Source organism: Aythya ferina, assembly GCF_964211825.1.
Source record: "Aythya ferina genome assembly, chromosome: 3".
In the NCBI taxonomy this organism is placed as follows: domain Eukaryota; kingdom Metazoa; phylum Chordata; class Aves; order Anseriformes; family Anatidae; genus Aythya; species Aythya ferina.
This window is the reverse complement of record NC_140298.1, coordinates 64,664,146-64,689,424: the sequence shown is the minus strand read 5'-3', so window position 1 is coordinate 64,689,424 and position 25,279 is coordinate 64,664,146. Positions and strand designations below refer to the sequence as shown.

The 25,279-nt window shown below is 35.8% G+C and overlaps 1 protein-coding gene and 1 long non-coding RNA gene across 3 annotated transcripts in view; one reads left to right on the top strand and one right to left on the bottom strand.

Annotated features, from left to right (window-relative positions):
• LOC311433715 overlaps positions 1 to 25,279 on the top strand; it is a 690,320-nt gene that overhangs the window by 147,762 nt on the left and 517,279 nt on the right. The gene's annotated exons all lie outside the window — the stretch shown is intronic.
• The window catches only part of MANEA (mannosidase endo-alpha), a 219,182-nt gene that overhangs the window by 191,331 nt on the left and 2,572 nt on the right, over positions 1 to 25,279 (bottom strand). The gene's annotated exons all lie outside the window — the stretch shown is intronic.

Here is a 25,279-nt window from a genome sequence, read left to right as displayed (position 1 = left end):
ACACAAATAAAGGAACACGTTGGACATATGAAAGTCTTACTGAAGTCCTGTTGCTTTACTTTGTAATTTGTGTTTTAGACTTGTGTGCTATTGGAGCTAATGCAATATAGACTCAAACATTTATTTTCACAACTTGCAGATGAACAGATCATTCTATTATTTATAGCGGTTATGTAGCATTGTGAAATGAGGAAAGCAGCTGCCTCACAGTTGCAGCAGTATAGCACAGACTGTTAATATGTTATCAAATGAGTAATATGATCATTTATTTTCAAATAGTTTTGGTAACAAATTAAATTAATTTACTGATCGATTCAATAATACTTAATTTTATCCCATCTTTAGAGGCTTTCATTTTTTGTATCTTTTACATATTTATTTCTAGCATGCATTTGATCACAATCAATATTCACACTTAGATCAGGTTTGCATTTTTAATGCACTTGAGTGAAGCTTACTTTGTAGGTGTAATGCTTGAGCAGCAGGCTTTGCATCTTTTGGATTTCATAGGAATGAATGAAAACCTCTATGCTTAGTGTCACTGCTTTAGGCAATCTGACCTCTCTATCAAAGTGGTTTGTAAAAGTGGCTACAAGTATGATGGGTGCATGATTTTACCCATACAGATAGGTCATCCTCTTTTTTTGGCCTACTGTTATTGTAAGTATGGCTGAATAAAGTAAGATGTGATAAAGGACCAAACTAACTCCTGATTTTGTGAGGAGTTAAAGGTTATTTTTCCTGTTGATTACCTTCTGTTTTATTAACTCCCACCTGAAAAGTGTTTTGTATCCAAAATCCTTGTTGGCCATTAAGACTTATGATTAATGACTTGAATGTAGGCAGCTAGCTACTGTGCTCCTACTGATGGGAGTAGACAATGAGCAGCTGAGATCCAAATTCTATTTTAATTGATGCCTAACAAGATGTCAGATGGCTCATTTTGGTCATTTCTCCTACTCCATGTCTTCTCCTGTGGTTTTCTACCTGCTATGTCTTTTGTGCTTATTGAGACAAGTTAATTCACTGGAGCATGGACAACTTGTAATGTGGTTGGGACACTGGAATGTTGTTTCCTTGAAACCCTTCAGGTACTAGCACATTAACAAGCCCAGAAGAGTAGCAGATGGACAAAAAAGGTCATCCACACAACTGTTAACTGTAGACCCACTAGAAGCGTAGTTTATGGATAAGCTTGCCACTACCTAACCATAGTAGTAGCAGAAGTAAGAAAAGATCAGCTAGTGGAAGGCAAAGACTAAACTCAAGTGCTATCTAAAAGTTGACTGTAAGTGAATACAGTAGCATGACACCAGAACTATTGCTCATTAGGAAGATTTGGTTTGTGAATGATGGTTCTTTGAACTAGATGAAGTAAAGAAACACAAAACTGTGTGACAGATTTGTTTGTGTTTTCTTTCCTTTTTAAAGGAATAGAGAAGAGAGCATATTTTGTTTGTTTGTTTGTGGTGTAGTTTTGTTTGTTTGTTTTGTTTGTTTGTTTGTTTTTCCCTAACTTGAATAATAGATATCTACTTGTTTGTGACAATTAAATTGCCATTAAGATATTTAGAATATTGGTGTATATTTTGGATCAGTTTGGTGGAAGGAAATTGCTAGTGCAGAACTATTTAACATCAGAAGGCTAGTTATTTTGAAGGCTATAGTACAATAAGAGGTTTTGAAAATGTATGAAGTCTATTATAGGTTTATTATTGTTCAACAATGTGCACACTAAAAAAAATAATAATAGTCCAGGCTACACAGAGGTTACACAAACTCACTGTATGCTATTTATAAAGGTCCCATCACCTCTCAGTTGTGCTGATTAAAATCACTTGTAGCTCTGAGAATGAACATGTAATCAAAGACATATAAATGTGATTTTTTTAATTATTCACACCTGCACACATTAAAAATAACACACCCTGCTGTATCTTCTAGATGTTGAAAATAGATGTTGAAAAAAACAAACATACTGTTCATACTTAGTGTGCTATTTTTAAACGCCTACAATTTGTTATTTAAAGCTCAGTTTATGCATTTTTTTTTTTGTCTTAAACATAGCAAAAAGCAATGTTTATCACCAGGAGAGATATACAATTTTATTTCATTTGGTATTGAATGTATTGAATGTATTGTTCCATCTGAACAGAAAATAAAGTGTTTGGTGTTGTGCTGTTCTAAGAAATGTAAGGGTAAAGAAAATTACTCACTGAATATATGTTTTATCCAGTAGTTTGGGAATTACATTGTACTATAAGATTGTGAGATGTAGATTCATTTCCCTACTTTGTTTGAGGAGATCTGAAGCCATACCAACACCAAGCTATACTACCTGTAATTCTGTGGTAAGGCTGAAGAATGGTGAGGTGTAGGAAGGAAACTCGTTCATGTCATGTAAATAATTGGACAGTAACTGGAAAAAGAGACTAACTCATATCATTGCCCTTTGTAGTGAATTTATCAGCTAAAATGAAGTCATTCTAGTGCACAAGTCTCCGACTCACAGAATGTTTAAACAGTCCAGACGGAGTGAAGCCACTCTAACAGAAGGATAGGCATTGCAGTGCTTAATAAGGAAGTGCTTAGCCTTAATGCTGGTATCTAGACCAACTCTGACGCTACATCAATCTTTGACTGATTCAGAACAGCGATTTAAACTTGGGTCTTCCACCCTGCAGCTCAGTATGTTAACTGCACTGGGTTAAAGTCCCACTGCTATCTCAGAAGAGCCATATGTCTAGAGAAAAGACACTGATACTTTGTTTTGACAGTGACTATGATTTTACAAGAGTTGTACACTGCTTCTGTTTCTCCTCTGTCTTATATATTCAAGGAGCCCCTGGGAGTCTGCTTGGCCTGTCCAGGCACAACAAGGTTTACTATTTGAACTTACTGAGCCCAAAGGAAGCTGCTGGACATACTCCAACAAAGTTGTCATAGCCACAGAATCTTGATTCTCTTTATTTGTATATGTTCTCCTATGACATTTCCCCCATGGTGGTAGTTCACATTAGACCTCCAGGATGTTGCTGTTTCTGTGCCTTGAACTCTGTCTACATCACCTGTCATTATTTTCAGGTCAAACTACAGCCAGAAATTTTTCTTTTATGGTTAGTTGGTGCTGCTGCTTTTTGCATTACCTCATCTGGCTCCCTTTCTGTGAGAAAAAAAAAATGAAGAAACTCATAACCTAATACCTTACTTACTCTTTGCTTTCACTTTTCTGTCTTCCTTCTGGGTGGGCATGTAATGAGTCTCCATTTTTTCTCTCGTTTGTCCTTTTTCATCCCTTTCCAACCAGGAATAAGAAAGAATATAACCTGCCCAACAATAGTGGAACTCTGTTCCTGCATTCTTCCCCCTTCTTTTAACATTTATAATAAAACAATCTAACGTTTGCTCCATACAAGTAAATACATACATTTAGTTTAAAATTCATCTATTTGATAAGCCTTGTGTTGCTGCTGATGCTGATGCAGTCCTGAGCAGACTTAAGCTGCTTGAGGAATTCTAAGAAACTCCAGATTTATGCGTAATTCTACTAATACATGCTAATTGTGATTCTACGAATATAAACCTTCATGAGAACATCATAGGTGACGTAAGGGTGACATCATGGTAAGTGGATATAAATGGATGAAAGTCACCTAAATATAGGACTGCTGCATTAAAATCAGCTGAGAAGTATTGTGTGAGAGAGCAGATTTATCATACTTATTGCAAAACAACAGAAATATATACCAGGATGTTTTTGCTCTACCCCTAAAGTGCAGAACACACAGTATTTAATATACTTTTCCTTCTCAATTAATAAGGAAATAGTTGTACAATAACCTTCCAGATTATGTTGTTATTATTATTATTATTTATTATTATTATTTTTTAATCTGCTGTGTTGTTTTCTGATGTATGAGTTTCCAAATGTGTGTGGATAAAGGTAATCTATGGTACATAGAGATTCAGTTTTCAACTTCCAATCTTACTTTACTGTAGTTCAAAATTAATGTATCCTGTTCAGATATATTCCATTCCATTCACCACAGTACATATACACTGAAAAAGTTATGCAAAACCTATTTTTTTAAATGTGGCTATGAAGCCTTCTGAAAAGTATCAGAAGCAGCATTCAATTTGGTGAGACAAAAATCAGAGAGCTTTTTTCTTTTTGAAATCAAAACTCCCATTCCTTAAAGACTGCATTTCAAAAGAATTAAATTGCCTGAAATACACACTGTTGTATGACAAAAACCTTGTAATTCATTAGCTTTTGTAGGATCTTCCTTGAATCAATCTAGACAAGAAGACAATCTTTATTGTTACTATAAGTAGATTTCTTTGCTTAGCAAAGATCCCTTTCCCCTTGATAGGAAGGGAGACTCAGATTTTCTTGATGAAATCATCTCATGGTATCTGAACAACAGTCTGCAGTTTGACAAGGGAAGTAACATGAAAAAGCCTCAGTATTGTTAAGCCTGGTGTTCAATGGTTACAGACAGAGTATTTAAAAAGATGTTGATTCCTCACTGTCAGATTACTTTGACAGATTATATGGGTGGTTTTGTTATTTTAAAATAACAATTCTATTTTAAAATAAAATTCTTAAGTATTTTTTGATTTTTTTTAAATGATTAACAGTTATAAAGGTCATAGATTGTATTTAGAGCATAATTAGGCATTTGGGACTGGTAGTTCTTTAAACCAAACGTAAGAAAAAATATTTGATGAAAGTTTTACCCAGAGATTTTATGCTGTCCTTCCACTGACAAGTATTTCCTGTTATTTCATGAGAATATATGTCTTATAAGCTGGAGAGATGATGGTGGTGGTGGTGGGGAAATACAGCGTTTTTATAGCTGAAAAATCCTGAGGAACTATACTAATTCTACAGTTCTTATTGTATAGTGACAGAATACCAAAAAAACTATTCACATTAATATCAAAGGTACGCTTCATGTACAAATGTAGCCTAAAATTTTATTTTCAGTTGTAACAGATGGGCAGAATTCCAAAGCAAAATCCTGGCACACTTGGCAAGGAGTAACTTCAAAAAGTCATTAATACATAAATAAAAGCAAGATAAATATACATAAACAATCTGTGTCTTGTCAGATGACTACTGTCAGCTTGTGTCACAAAAGCAAAATCTGTATATATTTTACTCTATGAATCTATTAATCATAAAGGCATTATCAAAAATAAATTAAATATGATTGATATGCACTCTGAGAATAAGATTTGTGCCCCTCCACTTATCTGCATATTCTCTTTAGTTCCTATATTGTTGTTATCAAACTGAACACCCATTATCCCAGATTGCTTATCCCTAATGGGCTAAATGTGTTCTTTCAGTTTTGTAATATGCATTAAATTAACATATGACTGAAAACGATAAATAAAATGAAAATAAAAAAAAAATAAAAAAGTAAGCCTTAAACACTTTTATGTTCTTTTAAATATATTTTCTGTGTTAGAAATTAAGACTGTCTCTGGGAATCTGTGCTTGTTCTACACTTCGTTAATATTAAAAGTAGGCATTAAATACTTAAGTATTAAAAAATATGACTTTTTAAATCTTTATATTCTCACCATTTAATCTTCAAGATTATATCTTGGCACTATATTTCCAATATCCTAAAAAAAAAGCTGAAGAGGTAGACTTAAGTCTTGCTACATTTTGAGTTAAAAAATCTGTAATTTAAAGACCTAACTTTGGGACTAAATGTGTGTGTTTATTTATTTATTTATTTATTTATTTATTTATTTTCTCCCTAAGGTGTTAAGGTATCCCTGTATTTTCTCCTGAATGAGATGCAATTAGACTAAGGCTAGTGCAGAGAACACTGACCAGAATGCTGAATTCTGTGATACTTTTTTTCAGCAGATCGCATAAAAAGCATCAAGGACAGAAATGCATGTGAAAGTGCCTTTCTGCAGGGTCTTTCTCAGTGGCTACTGTGCAACTGGGATTTAAAGTTTTCAATTTCCATCTTGGTTTGTATGCACAGGTATTCTTTTCACTTAGAATACAAGCAGGTAAAAACTACCTCTCTGGAAACTGGTTTACTGGAGAAAGCACACTGTGGGCATTACAGTACATGGTTTGGGCCTCCTCAACCTGGAAAGGTCTGAACTGAACTGAAGTTTCCAGTGCCAATGGCTATTCTATACCGGTAGGTAATACGCAGGAGGACCACTAGTGTAAGTGGTGTGGTATAGCTCATATCCTTGTGGTGAAACCCTCTCTGTTGTACCATTCATACAGTTTAACTGGAACAAACCCTGTCCTGTCTATTTCCTGAATTGTGCCTGGGAGGGTTGGTATGTGCCAAAACTATGCTGAAAGCATACTGACGGTTGAACAGTGTGAATGAAAAGGTGCTAGCATCAGACCATATGCCATGGTCCTCCTGAATTTATTAGAATAGACATAGTCAGTAAATACCATGATCATAAAGTTATGGGTTACTCCTCATCTTCCTTATTCATCCTTTTGAAGCTGAGCTACTTTGCAGCCAGGACTAATTGATTCAGAAGCCCAGACACAGAGCAAGTGAAAGACAAGTGACCTCCTCAGCAGTTTAAAACACTCCATAAGCAGAGAGAAAATCAAATCTGGGAGTCTCACTTGCTGCACAAGTGATCTAAATACAACACATAACAAGCAAACACCACCTCCATTTCCTTTCTTCTCAATATTTCAAAGAGAGTAAGAACTGCTTATTTATTTGAAAGCATATTTTTACACTGTGGATTCAAAGTGGATGCAGTCACCTCCAGTTTGATTTCAAAGATGCCCATATATCTAGTTTCCTTATAGCCCTACAGTGTGGGTTGCACCCACTTTAATAGGCTGTTCCTAATCCATAACTCATTTGTACTGCAGTGTTTGGAGCAGAAGTGATGAGAAGTAATCACTGAGATAAGGCACATTCTGATATTCTGATTATAATTTCAGTAGTAGAAAGAAGCAAAGAATACTTGAAAGGCATTATTGATACAACTTTCTTTCCACACTCCTTTAATGAAACAGCTTGAGAAAAACCTTTATAAGTATTTGTTGACTGCAGAGGTGTGATAAGTCTTTGGAGAAAGCCTGCAGTTTTTTTCAGGCAATGAGTTCCACAAAGCTGAAATAACTACAACGCACAATAAAACTAACTAGGACCATTTAAATTCCACCTTAAATCACAGCTATCAAAATAACTCTTGCGACTGACTTAGTTAATCCACGCAGATGATGTAAGTATATACATTATTTAATTATAATAGGAACAATTGCTCTCACACAGTTTTGCGAAGTGTATGCAGTTCTCTTTAAATGCTTCATTAAATATTTTGCCCACTAGGTGGGGGTAGCCAGCCTTATTCAAACAACAGTATTCTGGGTAGAGAACTTCGTTGAAGATGTCGTAAAAAGCACACTAAATTTTGAGCATTTTTTTTTCTTTACTGTGATAAAATGAGATAAATTACTGTTTATGAACTATTTAACTTTATAGTTGATAATGAACTTAGGTCACTGGCAATTATGTTTAATTTGAGTTGATGGAGAACTGCAGTGCTAACTTACAGTATTACAAGTCAGTCATTCCTGTACTAATTCAAAACAAGTATTTTACTGAAAAATAATGAATGAAGACACAGCATTTACCCCCTGATAGAAGGTCACTAAGTAAATTACTAAAATATAACGCAAGTGTGTAATACATGTGCAGACTAAAGTAGATCAATTATTTATAATACTTATTGACTATTAGACTCAGTTGATTACAATACTTAGTCTACAGTATGTGGATCCAAGGATTTTTGAAATTTTAATATTAGCCATGGAAACACAAGCAAAATGCTCTACCTTGCCAGAACACATTTAGGCACCACAAGTCAATGTAAGTATGATTTAATTAGAAAGCTCACAGGACACAAATATTATGTCTACACTTGATGCATGCCCTGTAAAGCTCTATTTCCAAGTGAAAACTTTAAGGAAAGTCAAAGTGAAGCCAGAGTAACTTCAATTTCTAAGCTGTAACACAACTGAATCACACAAATAAGACTGAATACATATATTGCATTGAATGACTTTTCTGGAGGTCTTTCAATTAAAATATATTAAAATAATACTATTGAAATATTCTGAAAGCCTAGTGAGCAGGAAATGCCACTTACAAATCCTAAAGAATGCAAATCCTGAAAATCTTTCATAAAGCAGGTTAATGAAGAATAAGAGAATACTATCAGATTAATGTTTATTTGTAGTCTTAGCTATCATCTAAAAAATGCACTACCTGGAATGAAAGGTTAGTAAACAAGTCTACTGTTCTCTTATTTTTAACATATCATCTTTACTACAGTATGTTTCTCAATTGTTGTAACAAATACCATGATTTGAGACAAGCTACTCACAATTTTATAAGCACACTTAATTTTGCCTAATTAGACAAAGCTAATATATGAAAATAGAGACAATTTAAGTTAAAATTTCAACATTTTCAAGCTATCAGGAATAAAAATAAAAATGATCATATGTTATAAAATTCTAGTAACTCCCTCCATTTTTTTATGTGTTGTAATCAGTCACATTTTTTGTGTAAACACTATTTTCTAATGAATTTTGCCATTTTCCTTCTATAAAGTAGAAATGTATTCCATCTTTTTTTGTGGTCTGTCACCTTTCCTTTGCTTAAGCTGTTTCTGCGTCCTTCTGGAGAATTTGTTTTCATTTGATCAAATAAAGAACAGATTTCTTTAAATTTCACTGCCACATTTCAGTTGCACAATTTTACTGAACATGGAATAAATGTGCAAGGGGAAAAAATGACCATTGCACAAATGTTAGACAACCTTCTGCATTACACACAGGGGTGTTTTTTTGTTTTGTTTTGTTTTGTTTGTTTTTTTTTTTTTTTTCCTTTGCTTGTTTGGTTGTTGTTTTTTAATTTTTATTTTTTTTTTTATGTTTGTGAAAAGATAGGTCAAACTCAAATTTGGAACTTGATTTTATGTCGCAGCTGTAGAAAAAACACTTTCAGCAACTCTAAGTGCTACAAAGGGCTGACAAAACCAGCAGATATACTTTGAAGTAATAAGATATCAGAAGAAATACCTGCCTGATTTCTGCAATATTCTGTGTAATAATATTGAACTACAACAGATTACAAGTATTTTTTCAATGAAGAAATTAATATTATAATCTTCAAACATTCTGTAATTAGATATTTTTAGCAATACAAATGATGTATAAGTGTAATGAAATACCTTAGTCTAATAGCCGTATCCTATTAGATAGTACCTCATATTCAAATTGGTTTAACAAAGGTTTAAGGATCTTTTTAAGTGTTCATTAATAAATAAATATATAGATAGATAGATAGATAAATAAATTGTTGTGAAAATTAATCTAAACTGCGTGGAAGTATGCAGCTGTAAATATGTTGTAAGTGACCCTGAATATCCTACATTTTTTAAAGAAATATTTGACTGATAATTTACTTAATATAGCATAAGAAAAAAAAAGAAATCATATATTGAGGTAATTCCAAGTGACAAAGTGATATACACTGGTATTGTATGCAAGATGAATATTTACTTAGAGTATCAGTTTGGATTTCTTGTTTTATACTCATGTTCACTGATTCATATGTGTTTTTGAAAATCATTTTCTATTCCCCACTACATTTTATATGATCTATTCTAGAACTCTTTAAGTGCCAATGTCTGTAATTGTTTTTCATCTTCTTTGGGTCAGAATAAGCTACTCTGAAGTGGCTCTGAGTGATGAGACATCTTACCTCTTCATGCATGTATACCTTTTTACACTACACGTGTCTCTCTTATTTATTCAATGGCATAGCCTGAACACCCTTCTTATCTAGTTCCTCTACTTCAATCTCTCTCTTTTTTTTTTTTTTTTTTTTTCTCTCTGTCACCATAATCTAAAACCTACTATATATAGTTTAGCATAATTTTGCTGTAACAATTGCAATAAAAGAAAGAAAGAAATTTTGATCTCACGAGAGTCAATAACAGTTTTTCCATCATGGCTATTTCATTATCAAACTTCTAAATTGTATTCTAAGCATTCAAATCAGGGAACACCAAAACTCTTTCTTCTGCTTTCTCTGTGATCCCAAGCAGAACATGCTGGAAACTGTGCAGTGAGCAGCTGAACCTATCAAATTCTGAACACACCATGTGGACATTGAATATACATGCTGCCAATTCAAAGTATTGTAATCACATCAGGTGTGTTCAGTAAGTTCTACAGTAGTGATACACTCTGCAATCAATCCAATGCATTCCTGATGGCTTAGACTGTGTGCAACTGCAGAGAGTTTTAGTTGCTTTTTGTTTTAACTTGTTTTAATTGCTATTACTCTGATGAAACAGGTGTGCTTTAGGAATCCAATACAAATGGCCAAATTACTCCTTTCCCAACTAAATAAATTTATATTCTCTAAGGCAGAAAAAAGGTATGTTCACAGAAAATGGGACTCATAGCTATATCAGTAAGAATAAATTAAACAATGTTGAGACCTGCTCTCTGACTTTGAGGCCAACTGGCACAAATAAACCTTATCTAATTAGCCATTACTGAAGTTCCATACCCTTCAGAATTTTTCAATCTGCATTCAAACTAGTAACTGTAAATTCTCCTGTCCTCCATACTCATTTCTAGCCATGCCTAGAAAGTGCCTGGGAGTGTGTTGGTTTACTCAGGCCAAAATTATGCTGAGGACTAATCTTAATGGTGTAAGTAAGGATTTGGCAAGGTTTAGAATAGTCTTTCATAATGTCTTTAAGGGTACACAAGAAGATTACTTGAATAGGTTTTTGAAGGATTCAGTCTCTGCATTTGCAAGCCTTTAAGTGATTGAAATAGATTTTCTTTCTGTATTAGGAAATTTTGGTTTCCTCAACTATGCAGTACATTGCAATCAAAACAATATTTTAATTATTTTTTTAAAGGGAATAAAGTAGTCACCAAACTTTTCCCCAGTAGCTGAAACTACTCACAAATTCAGATTGAGTGTAGCAAATATTTATAGTTGAACAAAAATATAAAACATTCAGAAATATCAGAGAAGATAGCTTCAGCAGTTCCCAAATAACATGTTCTGATTTTGGTTTCAAGCCAAGTTACTAAGGACTTAGGGAAATTTACTGAAAGGGACAAGCTACAGTCAAGTTTTGTCTCTGCCTGGTTTACAACAGAAATCTCATCAGAAATTTTTCCTCTCTCAGCAAAATGCCTCAGCTTGCAAGTTATGGAGCATCCCAGGATGCAAAGCTGTTCCAATTTGTATAAATTGAATGCTTATTAATTCAGAACCTGGAAATCACCTTTCCACCCTTAACCACATTTTCCAGTTGAGTGTTTGAATCATAAGGTTTGTTATAGGTGGCATGAAGAAATGAATTCCGAAAGGTATTCTTTTTAGTCCTGCTTGTATTAAAATATACGGAATTGAGGAAATAACCTTATTTTGATTTTATCTTATTTATTTATTTATTTATTTTTATTTTCAAGAAATGCAAAAAGACTAAATCCCTAGCTGAATCAATTACATTGGACTGAATTTCTTTCTTTCAGAACTGTCAGAACACAAACCACACAATTATCCATTGGATTTTAAATAGGAAAGAAAATCCCTCCAAACAGATGTATGCATTTTATTTTTGCTTAAATATTTGAGAAGAAAAAAGTTATTGCTTCATGTTACTGAGTAAACATTTTTCTCCCAGTTCTTAACTGAAGTTGAACAGTTATTTGATTTGATTTTATCTTATCTTATTTACTATGTTTTAGTTGGAAACTAAAGGACAGCAAGGACACTGACATTTTACATACCTTGGTGTGTATGCAAAATAAAAAGCTCAAAGCATACTAATGACTGCCAGTTCATGTTGTCTGTGGAGGATTACTAAGGATTACAAGTAATTATCTGAAATTGCACACATTTATTTATTTTTTTTTGTTGGCGTTTTTTAAAAAAGTGGAATTGTTAGGGTTTCTAATTCCCTCCTAAGATTTTACTTCCATATTTTATAGTCTTTTTTTTTTTTTTTTTTTTAATAAAAAATGAATAATGTAAATGAAAGAGTTCCTGAAACCTGTTCAGTGATTAAACACATATAAACCTCAAAACCAAATACAAAATTTAGGGACAATAGAATTTATTCTACATGGTACAGAATCTTGCTTAAAATATACTTTCCAAATGTAACAGTTGGAACCATGTACCAGATTCAGATTTTGGTTTTAGAGACTGAAATAGAAAAGCAGAAATCAGTGGAATCATTTATAGCTCAACAGAGAGTTGCAGCTTGAGCTTAGGGGAAAAAAGAGGGTTTATAATCTTTGGAAAAAAGGGCAGGCCACTGAGGAGGACTATAGGGATGTTGCAAAGCTGTGCAGGGACAAAATTAGAAAGGCCAAAGCTCATCTGGAGCTCAATCTGGCTACTGCTGTTAAAGACAACAAAAAATCTTTTTACAAATACATCAAAGCAAAACGGAGGAGTAAGGAGAATCTCCATCCTTTACTGGATGTGGGGGGAAACCTAGTTACAAAAGATGAAGAAAAGGCTGAGGTGCTTAATGCCTTCTTTGCCTCAGTCTTTAGTGGCAATACCAGTTATTCTCTGGACACCCAGTACCCTGAGCTGGTGGAAGGGGATGGGGAGCAGGATATGGCCTTCACTATTCATGAGGAAATGGTTGGCAACCTGCTACAGCATTTGGATGTGCGCAAGTTGATGGGGCTGGATGGGATCCACCTGAGGATACTGAGAGAACTGGCAGAGGAGCTGGCCAAGCCACTATCCATCATTTATCAGCAGTCCTGGCTATTGGGGGAGGTCCCAGTTGACTGGCGGCTAGCAAATGTGACGCCCATCTACAAGAAGGGCCACAGGGCAGACCCGGGGAACTATAGGCCTGTCAGTTTGACCTCAGTGCCGGGGAAGCTCATGGAGCAGATTATCTTGAGAGCCATCACGTGGCACTTGCAGGGCAAGCAGGCGATCAGGCCCAGTCAGCATGGGTTTATGAAAGGCAGGTCCTGCTTGATGAACCTGATCTCCTTCTATGACAAAGTGACGCACTGGGTGGATGAGGGAAAAGCTGTGGATGTGGTCTACCTTGACTTCAGCAAGGCTTTTGACACCGTCTCCCACAGTATTCTCCTCAAGAAACTGGCTGCTCCTGGCTTGGACTGGCACACGCTTCGTTGAGTTGGAAACTGGCTGGATAGCCAGGCCCAAAGAGTTGTGATGAATGGAGTCAAATCCAGTTGGAGGCTGGTCAGTAGTGGCGTACCCCAGGGCTCGGTACTGGGGCCAGTCCTCTTTAATATCTTTATCAGTGATCTGGACGAGGGCATCGAGTGCACCCTCAGTAAGTTTGCAGATGACACCAAGTTAGATGCGTGTGTCGATCTGCTCGAGGGTAGGAAGGCTCTGCAGGAGGATCTGGATAGGCTGCACCGATGGGCTGAGGCCAACTGTATGAAGTTCAACAAGGCCAAGTGCCAGGTCCTGCACCTGGGGCGCAACAACCTCAAGCAGAGCTATAGGCTGGGAGATGAGTGGTTGGAAAGCTGCCTGGCGGAGAAGGACCTGGGAATATTGGTTGATAGTCGGTTGAATATGAGCCAGCAGTGTGCTCAGGTGGCCAAGAAGGCCAACAGCATCTTGGCTTGCATAGGAAGCAGTGTGGCCAGCAGGTCTAGGGAAGTGATCGTCCCCCTGTACTCAACTCTGGTGAGGCCGTACCTCGAGTACTGTGTTCGGTTTTGGGCCCCTCGCTACAAGAAGGACATGGAAGTGCTTGAGCGAGTCCAGAGAAGGGCGACCAAGCTGGTGAGGGGTCTGGAGAACAAGTCTTACAAGGAGCGGCTGAGGGAGCTGGGCTTGTTCAGCCTGGAGAAAAGGAGGCTCAGGGGCGACGTTATTGCTCTCTACAGGTACCTCAAAGGAGGCTGTAGCGAGGTGGGGGTTGGTCTGTTCTCCCACGTGCCTGGTGACAGGACGAGGGGGAATGGGCTAAAGTAGCACCAGGGGAGTTTTAGGTTGGATGTTAGGAAGAACTTCTTTACTGAAAGGGTTGTTAGGTATTAGAATGGGCTGCCCAGGGAAGTGGTTGAGTCACCATCCCTGGAGGTCTTTAAAAGACGTTTAGATGTAGAGCTTAGTGGAGGACTGTTAGTGTTAGGTCAGAGGTTGGACTCGATGATCTTGAGGTCTCTTCCAACCTAGAAATTCTGTGATTCTGTGATTCTGTGATTTCAGATAGACTGTGCAAAAGAGTAAGATGTGTCACTGAAACAAATAATCAGAAAATTAATATCTGGAAAATTTATTGTAAATCTTTTTACATTTTAAACATAATAAGTAAGGTTCTATAAAACAAGTTATACACAATTCCTCAAATCTCAGAATGGAGTGTGAAAATTTTTGTTTGAAGAGAGTTTAGGATCAAAGTTTATGCTGTCAGACAGTCAAATATCTAACTGTCTTATAACTAGCTATTTACTTTAGAAAGCTTGAAGAAATATAATTGTCTTTAAGACAACTTCTTCTTTGCGATCTTTGATGAAATTGGACAATGGGTTTCAAACATAAGCAAATATTGCCAAAAATATTGAATAAGTGAAGAAATACAAGTTTAGCAAGTAGTTCATATTTTATGGGAAACTGAGACTGGAATTTATGGAAGTTTGTGTGCCTCTTGAGATCCTGAAAAAATGTTGCTTATTTTCTGTCTAACCTTTCATGTATTTAAAATCCTTAGGCACTTAAGTTTTGTTTAGTAGTATTTACACATTTTTCTGGTCTTTGTAGTGACATATTATTAAAACAGATATTTACCATACAAGTGGAAAGTATTTGACTACTTTTAAATAGAAGGTCTTCTCTATTCAATATTTTTCCAGCATATTCACTGAAGTTGACCTTGGACAAAAAGCAACTAGACATGACCAACCCTAGGTACAACTGATATCAGTGCTCTGTGCCTGTTACTTATGTGACAGGTCCTATTATGAAACTAAGTAAACAGCCATTTTTGATGCTTTATTCTAGAGGATTAAGGGGTGAGAGACTTGTACAGAGTTGGACACTCTTTTAAGCATGTTGGCAGGAGCACACACGCATCTGAGAAGCTCTACATATCAGTCTGTCTGGCCAGTTTAAACAGTTCCCCTTTCCCTTTCTGGGCATTTGTGATAAAGGAAATTAGTCTAACAAGACTCACTGTAGAGTTTATGAAAGGAGAATGTGATGTTTGTTTTGCAATGTTTCAAAGAGATTTCAAAGAGATATGCTCACACGATCATCACAAGCAACAAGATAGGGCTTCAGATAATCTGGCCTGGACCACTTTTATGCCAGTTTTGCCTCCTCACCACATCTCTTGCAGTAATTTTGATTAGTGATGACAAACTAGTTTGGTCTTATACTACCTTTTATATGCTAACAGTTACTTATATGATATCTTTGGCATCAGAATTTTACTTATCTAAGATAGAGAAATAGATTTTAAAAATATATTAATATCCATAAATATTAGGCAAAGTTGCTACTCATTGCTTGTTTGTCCTTCTTTAGATTATATACACATCTTTATGGTTACAGCTGGTCTTCCGTTTGGGCAAACAGAAGAAATAATGGGAACTTTGTTTTTACCCTCCTGTTGTCACAATGTCCTTCTGCCAGCAAGTTGTTTGCGCTGCAGTCTTAACAGAGTGCAGGCCTTCTAGCCTTGCTAAAAAATATTTTTCAATGTTATCGTTGTGAATGGTGTTTTTTGTTCAGTCTCTTAACCCTTGCTGTGATGTTTCTTTTGGAATTTACACATACACATCTCCATTCATACTTCATAAAAATCTCAATATTCTTGTTAAAGGTGTGGTGGTTTTACTCAGGTGGGACACTGAGCTCCACCACAATTGCTCTCTCACTCCAGCTCCTCAAAGGGAAAGGGGAAGAAAATATGATGAAAAGGGCTCAAGGGTTGATAAGGGCAGGGAGATCACTCAACAATTATCATCACAGGCAAAACAGACTCGGTGCAGGTAGATTAGTAAAAATTATTGCCTGTTACTAACAAGCTAGAGGAGTGAGAAACAAAGGAAGGGAACTAAAACCACCTTCCCTCCATCCAACTTCTTCTACCTCCTCCCCCCAAGCAGCACAGGGGAATGGGGGAATGGGGTCAAGGTCAGTCCCTAACACTTCGCCTCCAGTGCTCCTTCACAGTCACTCTCTGCCCCTGCTCCATGTGGGGTCCCTCCCATGGGATGCCGTCCTTCCTGAACTGAGCCTGAGGGGGCTGCCCACAGGCAGCAGCTCCTCAAGAACTGCTCTCACACAACGCCGTACCACGGGGTCCATGTGTCAGGAGCAAACTGCTCCAGCATGGGTCCTCCACAGGTGGGTGGCAGCTCCCCCCAGACCCCCTGCTCCTGAGTGGGCTCTTCTCCACAGGCTGCAGCTCTGGCCGAGGGCCTGCTGCTGCAGGGGCTCTCCATGGGCCGCAGCCTCCTTCAGGCCACATCCCCCTGCTCCACTGGGGCTCCTCTATGGGCTGCAGCATGGAGGTCTGCTTCATGTGGGACCTATGGTCTGCAGGGGTACAGTCTGCTCCACCAGCGGCCTTTCCGCAAACCATAGGTGAACTGCTGCTGCGTGCCTGGAGCACCTCCTTCGTTCCTTCTGCACTGACTTTGGGGTCTGCAAGGCTGTTTCTCACTCCCCTCTCTCTCCCACTGCTATTGGGCAGCAGTTTTTTTGTTTTGTTTTGTTTTGTTTTGTTTTGTTTTTCCCATTTTCTTAAATTTGCTCTTACAGAGGTGCAAACAACATCTCTTATTGGCCTGGCTCTGGCCTGGCCAGTGGCATGGCCCTTATCTAATGTGGTAGGGCTGCTTCTGGATTCTTCTCACAGAAGCCACCCCTGCAGCTCCCCGCTACCAAAAACTTGCCGTGTAAACCCCCTTCAACAGGTCATATCAGTGTTATTTTAGATTTGCACCTGAAGTGCACTCCTGCCTGTTGGAGCTCAATTTTTAGACTCTCTTTGAGAAAAACTAAGCGGTCTTGAGGATGTGGCTTTTCATGTGTAGAGTTTTAAGTACTTTAAGAAACACTCAATTACATTAAAAAATCATTGGACCATATTTATTCTTATTGTGATAGGTACTGTGTGGAAGACTACACTCAGCCTTAATGCAGCATGCGATGCATGTGGCTTTGCAAACTACTGTAGGAGTCCAAGTTGTTATGCTTAATTTTCTTAACATTATGAGAGGATTGTCACTTGCACTTTTGAAGTTTCCAAGAGTCCTCTAACAGTTTCCTTTGGACATTTTGGATGATACCTCTATGTTTGATAAAGTCCACTACTTCTGAAATAAAAGGTTTTCATAGTCACTGTGTTCAAATTTTTGTCTTGATTGAAAAGATTTATTTAAAATCCTTTATCAGTCCTAAAATACTTTTTTACTCCTAATGAGCGATGTGAGATGACAACTGGTACATTCTAGTTATATTTTCCAGTCTTGGGAATTACAATAATTAAACCTTCCAACATCATTCATGTTACTTTACCATAAATCCCAGATTTCTGGTAGAACTTTGTTATCAAAGAGTCCAAAACTTCATTAAAATATATATAAAACTGAATATCAACAACCGGATTACAACTTCTTTAGCAAAACTTGCTAGCAGTACCATGAAGGGAAAAGAAGTGGAAAGAAATCTCAGGGTACTAAGTATTTGACAGACTTAAGAAAATCTATATAAGAAAATTCAGAAAGTGATAATGTTGACTGAAATTCTAAACAACATTCAAGAGCATTCAAAATTGTTGAGTATATCAACACAGTTTGAAATTTCCTTATAACATCTAACATATTAAGAAATGTTTTTGACACTATGATTAGAGACTTGATCAGAACTCACCTGATGAAAACAGTTTTTGAAAGTGTCAGAAATAAGTTTAATGAATTCTCGTGTTCTCTACTAGATAAAGTAAAAATAAATAAATAAATAATAAATAATAAATAAATAATAAAAAAATAAAAAAATAATAAATAAATAGTCTTTTTTTCATTAAACTTTCATCTGAAGACTTGGCAGATCTTATTGATTGAGGTGAAATCTTAGCAATATTAATTCTTATTTTCTAAAACATTATTTTAAAAACGGAGTTTCAAAGGCTCAAGGGGAAGTTTTATAGCAAAGTCTTTTAGATTTCCTTTGGGAGCTGAGGATATAAGAGCGCCCTTGAAAATTTTGCATTGAGAGTTAGTCAAAGTTGGAGAATATCCCAGAGTATCATCTCACTTGAAATCCTTTGGCTGCCCTACATCAGATGAGGGAACATGGGGGTGTGGACATGGTATGTGTAAAACAAAGGACAGAATAACTTTCTGAAGTCATTCGAGATTGTAAAATCTGGTGCTGACTGAAGGAGAAAATGTTTCAATTTAATTATTTATTAGAATTGTACTGAAAAGAAACATTGTATATGAGTTTGGTAAGAATGCATAGAATGGGCTTGTCCAAAAACCACCATATGAAGAAGATAAAGTGAAACATCTTAAAATGCATATATAATTCCAGATTTGCAAGCTGGTCTAAATTCATACTGTTCCACGGGAGTCTGAGGGTTCATTCCTGTTCATCTCTGCTGAGAATTTGAGCAATTAAATGTACAAAGTCCTTGCAGTCATGTCAGATGTCAAGGAAGACATCTGTTTAAATGAAATCTTAGAGTTAGTGAAATCTTCCACATGCAGTTAAAGACTGGGCTGCCAAAAGGTTAAGTTAACGCACTTTATAAAAAAATCCACTTCATAGTTCAACACTCAAGGAGTTAAAAATGGATTAAGAGTTCATGACAGGTATAAATGGTACTGAGGGCTGGGGAAATGCCAGAGAGGCACTCAGGAATTTGCTCCTGTTGCAGGACTATCAAGGGGCTGATTAAGCTTCCCGAAGTCTCAACTTTCTCAGGTGGTCTGTAACCAGCATTAAATCTAAAGCTTTAAAATGTTGCAAAGGTCAAAACAGTTCAGGATAGATGCCTTCAAGATTTAAGAGCAACAGTTTATAAAGGAAATATAGTGCTAAAGTCAGGTCTGGAAAATAGTATGCCAGGAATATCAGTCTGCTTGAATTACAAGCAAGTTCTTGGATTTAGTTGGATAGAGAATATATACCTATGGGAAGAGATGACTAGCCTGTCAATAGTATGAAGGACGTCCATTATGCTTGTTAGTGAGCAGTATTTTTTTTTTTTTTTTTTTTTTTTTTTTTTTTAGCTTTCATTCTCTTCAGGTCAGGTTAAAAAAAAGAAGAAAAAAAAACGACACACACACACACAACATCATCAACAATATGCTCCTGTGGGAGGGCTATTTTTTAATGGGGAGCTTAAGAGTGAGAATGATTTAAAATACAGATTAGAGAGGATCAGCAGCTGCCATCAGGATGCCACAGTAGAGTAACACAGACTGGTAAACACGTAGTGAATTGTTAACGTGTCTTAAGAGGAGCAAGTGACAGAAGCTAATTCTGCTCCAATGTATCTGCACTGATTCAGCTAAACCCTGTTGCATTACAGGAGGTGGATGTGTGAGAACCAAAGACTAATTAGGGGAAACAGATTAGCTTTTTAAGTTGGCCACCTGGTATCCTCCCAGTTCCTGCACAGTTATGGACCCATGCTGCTCATTGTAAGATATTTTTTTTCCCCACACTTTTCTGTTCTTTTTTTTTCTTTCCTCAAAAATAAATAAATAAAATAAAATAAAACAAAATCTCTCAAATGCTAAGCTTCACTAGGACTGTTTGATCAAAATCACATCAAAATCAAATTAATCAAGGTAGACTCAATATAGAATTAAGATTTAAGCATCAGATTAATTATAAAAATAATCTATCTTTATAAATTTTAAGAAGATTGCTATCTACTTGGATATAAATTCTAATTAGATAATTTGATCAAGGCAATCAATACAATAATTTGAATGTTTAATGCTGAAGCTAAATTATTATCTAATTTTTAAGTCACAATTTCAAGGATAATGTCAAAGCTTCCTATTTAGAATTCTACTTTTTTTTTTTTTTTTTAATGGTAGTTAACCCTTTCCACCCCAGGAGAATATATTAAACAAAAGTTCATAAATTTTCACATGCAGAAAGTCGTGGAAGAAAGTCCTAATCCTTGTAGGGCTTTAAATACATAAAACATAACATACTAATAAGGGTAATTCTGAATAAATAAATAAATAAATAAATGAGATTAAATATAAAACTTTTGCTTTTCATGCCTTCACCAATATAAAATTTCAAGAGATCTATGAATGAGTATTCAACAAAAATGCTTGGAAAATTATAGCAAGCTACTTAACATTTATTCATCTGCAAAAGGGAAAATAAGTTCAAATTTATAAATAATATACAAACATCAAACTCCTCTGAAATAACATTTTTCACTTTGGATATGTCAAATAGCTTATTCTTCTGGAAAAAGAATGTCTGTTTTGCTCAATGTATAATAATGTAATATGATACTGGAAAAATTTGAGCTGGACAGAATAAATTAATTTACTAATAAAAATGCCATTTCAAAAAGACAAATAAAAATATTTTGCTTAATAAAAGCATCTGGTGCTTCAGTATTTATATTTTCATTATTTATATTACATTAGACCTCAGCTTGACCAAAGTTTATGAATATGCTTTTTCTCTACCCCACAAAATATTTTATTTTGTAATTCTGGAGAGTGGTTATAAATTTCCTATGTATCAACAATTCTTGCTCAGCTTTAATTTAAGACCTTTAATGCTTTGAATTAGTTCTTGACTGTAAAAAAAGTAGTAAAACTATTAGATAAATGGAAGAATGCTTGTGAGGCTCCTATTGTCAGTATATTACAGTTTGTACGAATACATATACTATATACAGTATATATAGAATAATGCTAATTGTTTTTACATATATTGAAAGAGAAACATTTACAGTATTTTTTTATTACAAGACAGTATGCTAGTTCTGTTCTAGAGATTGTGTTAAAAAAAAAGGGTATACTTTTTTTCCCCCCTTTGAATGTTGTATTTCTTTATTTACTTATTTATTTTAGTGCTACAATTATCAATAGTTACTTTGTATTTTTAAACTAGAAACCAACTTTTTGGGTGCATTGACCTTATCCCAGGACTAAAGTTTTGTAGACCAATATCACAAGAGGCATCTCCAGGAGTTGAAAATATAAGGGTGTTCTATAGTTATTTATATTTTTAAGATTGTGTAGATGTGCACAGGTATGCATATATACATATATTTAACATGACAAATCTTTCAAGGCAGTGGAAATATAAATCCATGTATTCATCCTGCTTAGGAGGTACTTAGAATTCTGTTTGAAAATGTAATTTTATCTTTATCTGTTTACTAATTTGCAAATGGAATAGTTACAAGAAGACTTTTACATTGCTGACATAAACAAACTTTTTTTTTTCCTTTCTTTTTGGATATGTTGTTTTTATTTTATACAAACTCCTTTAATAGTGCTATTCCACTTGCCTCTCTATTCTATTGAAAGATGCAAGAAGGTAGAATAAAATCCATTCAATACAGATAAATGTAGTATTAGTAATGATAAATAAGAATGACTTGTGTATAGCTAACAGACATTCCTTTGTAACCCTTTCATTGTAAGCCAGAGAAATAAGAGCAGTTCTGTAATAAACTCTAAGAAAGGTTAATGAGTCTGCCTTCAGTGAATCATGAGAGGGAGTAGGGAATGACTTTCTGTGTGAGAGGGATCATTCACAGAAAATGTCTTGCTACTAACTCCTTTTAGAATTAAAATCTCCTTTTTGAATTAGCAGACAGAAGTTGAAACCCTTGCACAGCAGTGCAAGCTGTAAAGCAGTGGTGCTGTCACATGTAGTAAGGGAAAATTGTCAGCCAGCCATAACATTATGTCTAAAATATTCTACCTCTAATATAACTTCAGAATTTAACACCATCACTCAAGAAATAATCACCTACAATTAGTAACTAAATTGAATGGTGTTTTATACAACTTCTGATTCATATTGCAATGTGTAGGTAATTTTATTTGGATCAGTGTCCCTAACTTGATTTAAAACTTTAATTATGGAATTAAATATTATTTGCCCTCCATTTCCCCTTTAAAAATGTACTGAGTCCCCTGAAAGCTTTATTTTCTTGGTAATAGAATTTAATCTGAGGTTAATGACACATAAATTGTACCTGGGTAGTTAATTTAGTATTTAATTCACATTTTTTTCATTTAATTTGGTTATAAAAGACTATGGTAGAACTGAACTAAGCCACTGTGCTTTTTAATGTTATTTTACCTTTGATCTACTTAACATTAAAAAACAAAACAACAACAAAAAAAACTACCTTTTTCTGAAAGCCTGTGGCTTTAATAATGGCAATTCTAAGTTTATAAGGAAAGTTCCTTGCTTCTTGAATGCAGCTCTATGCATGCTCACAGGATTATGTTTGTCTCTGCTTTGCACCATATACAGGATTTAGTTGAGTGAGAAGCTTAACAGAAAAACAAACAAACAAACAAACAAAACATCGTGGAGGAAACTATATTCTTCAGATTTTTTTTCTTGTAAATTAACAAGTTCTAGCTCATGTTTTGTTGCTATGAAGCTGCTCATATATATATACATACATATATATGAAGGTATGCATATGTACATGTTTTTGTGTACTATGCAGAGTTATAGTGAAGACAAGCTTTGTTTCCCAAGAAAACACTAATTTACAAAATGTTAGAGACAAATGCAGCTTAGGGCTGTTGCAGAGCCCTGTGTAGTGCCACCTTACTGCAGATTGGGAGACCCAGTTTGGATAGAGAGAGTCAAATTGTTTTAAGAAGCCCAACATGTTTGACATATGATCAGCAGGGGAAAAAAAGGAAAGAACAAAACAAAACAAAACAAACAAAAAAAATGTAGCCATGATTAGCTTACTGGCAGGCACCTCTTGACTGGTGGCTGACTACTGTAGCTCTCTATCTTTGCTGTATGTCTATATATACATGTATTCATCACAAACTTCCCATTGGTGTATTTTTGCTGCTTAATTGTGGTTTGTATGTCACCTGCCAGAAAACAGTTCCTTGATCTCACTGTGCTCTTTGTTGCTAACATAATACAATAAATAAATAAATTACAAATACTAATAAGCATAGACAGTTGTAGCACAGGTGGATGAGCTGTTGCTTGACACAGCAGGAGGACTGGAGCAACAAAATCATGGCTTTGAGACAGAAATAGAAAACAAGCCCTCTCAGGAGTGCAAAAGACAGAGCTGCTCCTCCAGAAATCTTTCCTGAGCACTTCTGGGTGCTCCCTCACTCCTGTAACAGAGTGCATTAGTGAGTCTGCTGTCCCTGATTTAGATCTCCCACATGCTGCTTGATGTGGAGGGAGACACACTGGCTTATTAAAGCAGTAAGGAAGATAACCAGAAGTAAGAAAGTGGCAGCTGGCCATTCTCTACAACAGTTTTTTTTTTTCACCCACATAGGCTCTAACATTCTCTTTTAAGATGGTTGAGACATATTGAGACTAGAAAGTGGGCACTGCCCCCAGATAAGACCAGACAGATTGGCAGTATGGCTAATTGCTGAGGATAATGCCTGGGATGATCGTGGTCTGACCTACCCTCTGAGAAGCCAGAAACAAGTACTGCATGAACGGCAAAGCCCAGGAATCCCAAAATTCAGTCAAGGTCAATGTCTGACAGGATGAGTCAGAGGAACTGCTGAAACTGCTAAAGAAGTCTGTGAAATGATGTTGAATTCATCAGCTTTACTCAACCCTTAAGAAACTCCAGCTTCCTCCACAAAAGAAGAAAAAAATCATAGAAAATCATGCTTTGAGTGGAAAGCTTTGAATGGGGGGTGGGGGGTTGTTAAATCAACCTTAAACTATTTGCAAAGTTGATAAAATCAGAAAAAAGGAGGAAATGTTCAAAATGAATAGGGGATTTAGACAGCAAAACATTAATAGAAGAACTAAAACACTGTATCATTGTCTCAGGAAAAATAAAGGCAGGCTAAAAGAATTAAAATAACACTTTGCAGGGCTAGCCAAAAAGATTATTTCAAGAGATCTCTAGAAGATCAGTCACGGAAAACCCCAGCGCACAGACCCAGAATACATTATCAAGATCTGGAGGAACATGTGGGATAAGTCAGCTGAACTGCACAACTTCAATTGAATTCAATTGGATATTCAATAACAGGAAAATATAAACACAAATAACAAAAATGACTAAGAAAACCTTTAAAAACAAAGAACTGGAAAGCACCCAGACCAGATGTCATCTGTGGCTTTGGTTTAACTGCTTTACTCTGATACAGCCACTATTTCTGTGCATTTCGTAAGAAGAAAAATTGTTGAAAGGATGACATGCAGCTGAAGAGTGGTAGTAACGAAAAACAAAAGCGTGGATCAAGTTTGTGATTTCTAACAACTAATCAGTCACATGTTTCCCTTTCCTTTCTTTTCCCTTCCTCAGAAACTGCTAAGGTTGGTTTTATAATGTCAGAATTTGAACTCTGATTGACATTCAACTTAGGATCAAAATGTAAACAAATGAAAAACAAAAGACATCAAAACTCTATTTCTGACTGACTTCTGGTTTCAAACATTATTTAGTCCAAGTCAAGAAATTACAGCTGGGAGAGACTTTTCATAAATTCCAGCAAAAGATCAGATTCAGTGGTCATCAGGACCACTACAAGTGCTTCAGCCTGCACCTGGCTGTGTTCAATTCACCAGAGAGCAGCAAGAGCTGTGAGACACCTTCCCCCCCAGCAGAAAAGGCAATATCTTTCTGGGGAAATATTGCCTTGTAAACTGTCATTTTGTCCTTAAACACTGCAGCAAAACAGGAAACATACTTAAAAATCTTGATATTCCTAGATTCATCTCAGCTTTCTGAGAGTCTGAATGCATGTACATCTTTTGTTTCTGCAGAAAGAGTCTCATATTTCTTAGTATACACGACTTCACTCTTAAACAATGCAGAAATTTAAAGTTAAAAGCATGCAAGATTAATCTAGGGATGCAAGATTTGGCATCCTTGGTTTCAAAGCCAGAAATAATGTTACTAAATCAGGAAATTAAAACAGTAAAATATGCTCCTTATTACTTTGCTGGCATCAAAGCGAGCTGCCATTTAAGGACCTCAAGATACATAGGGGCCC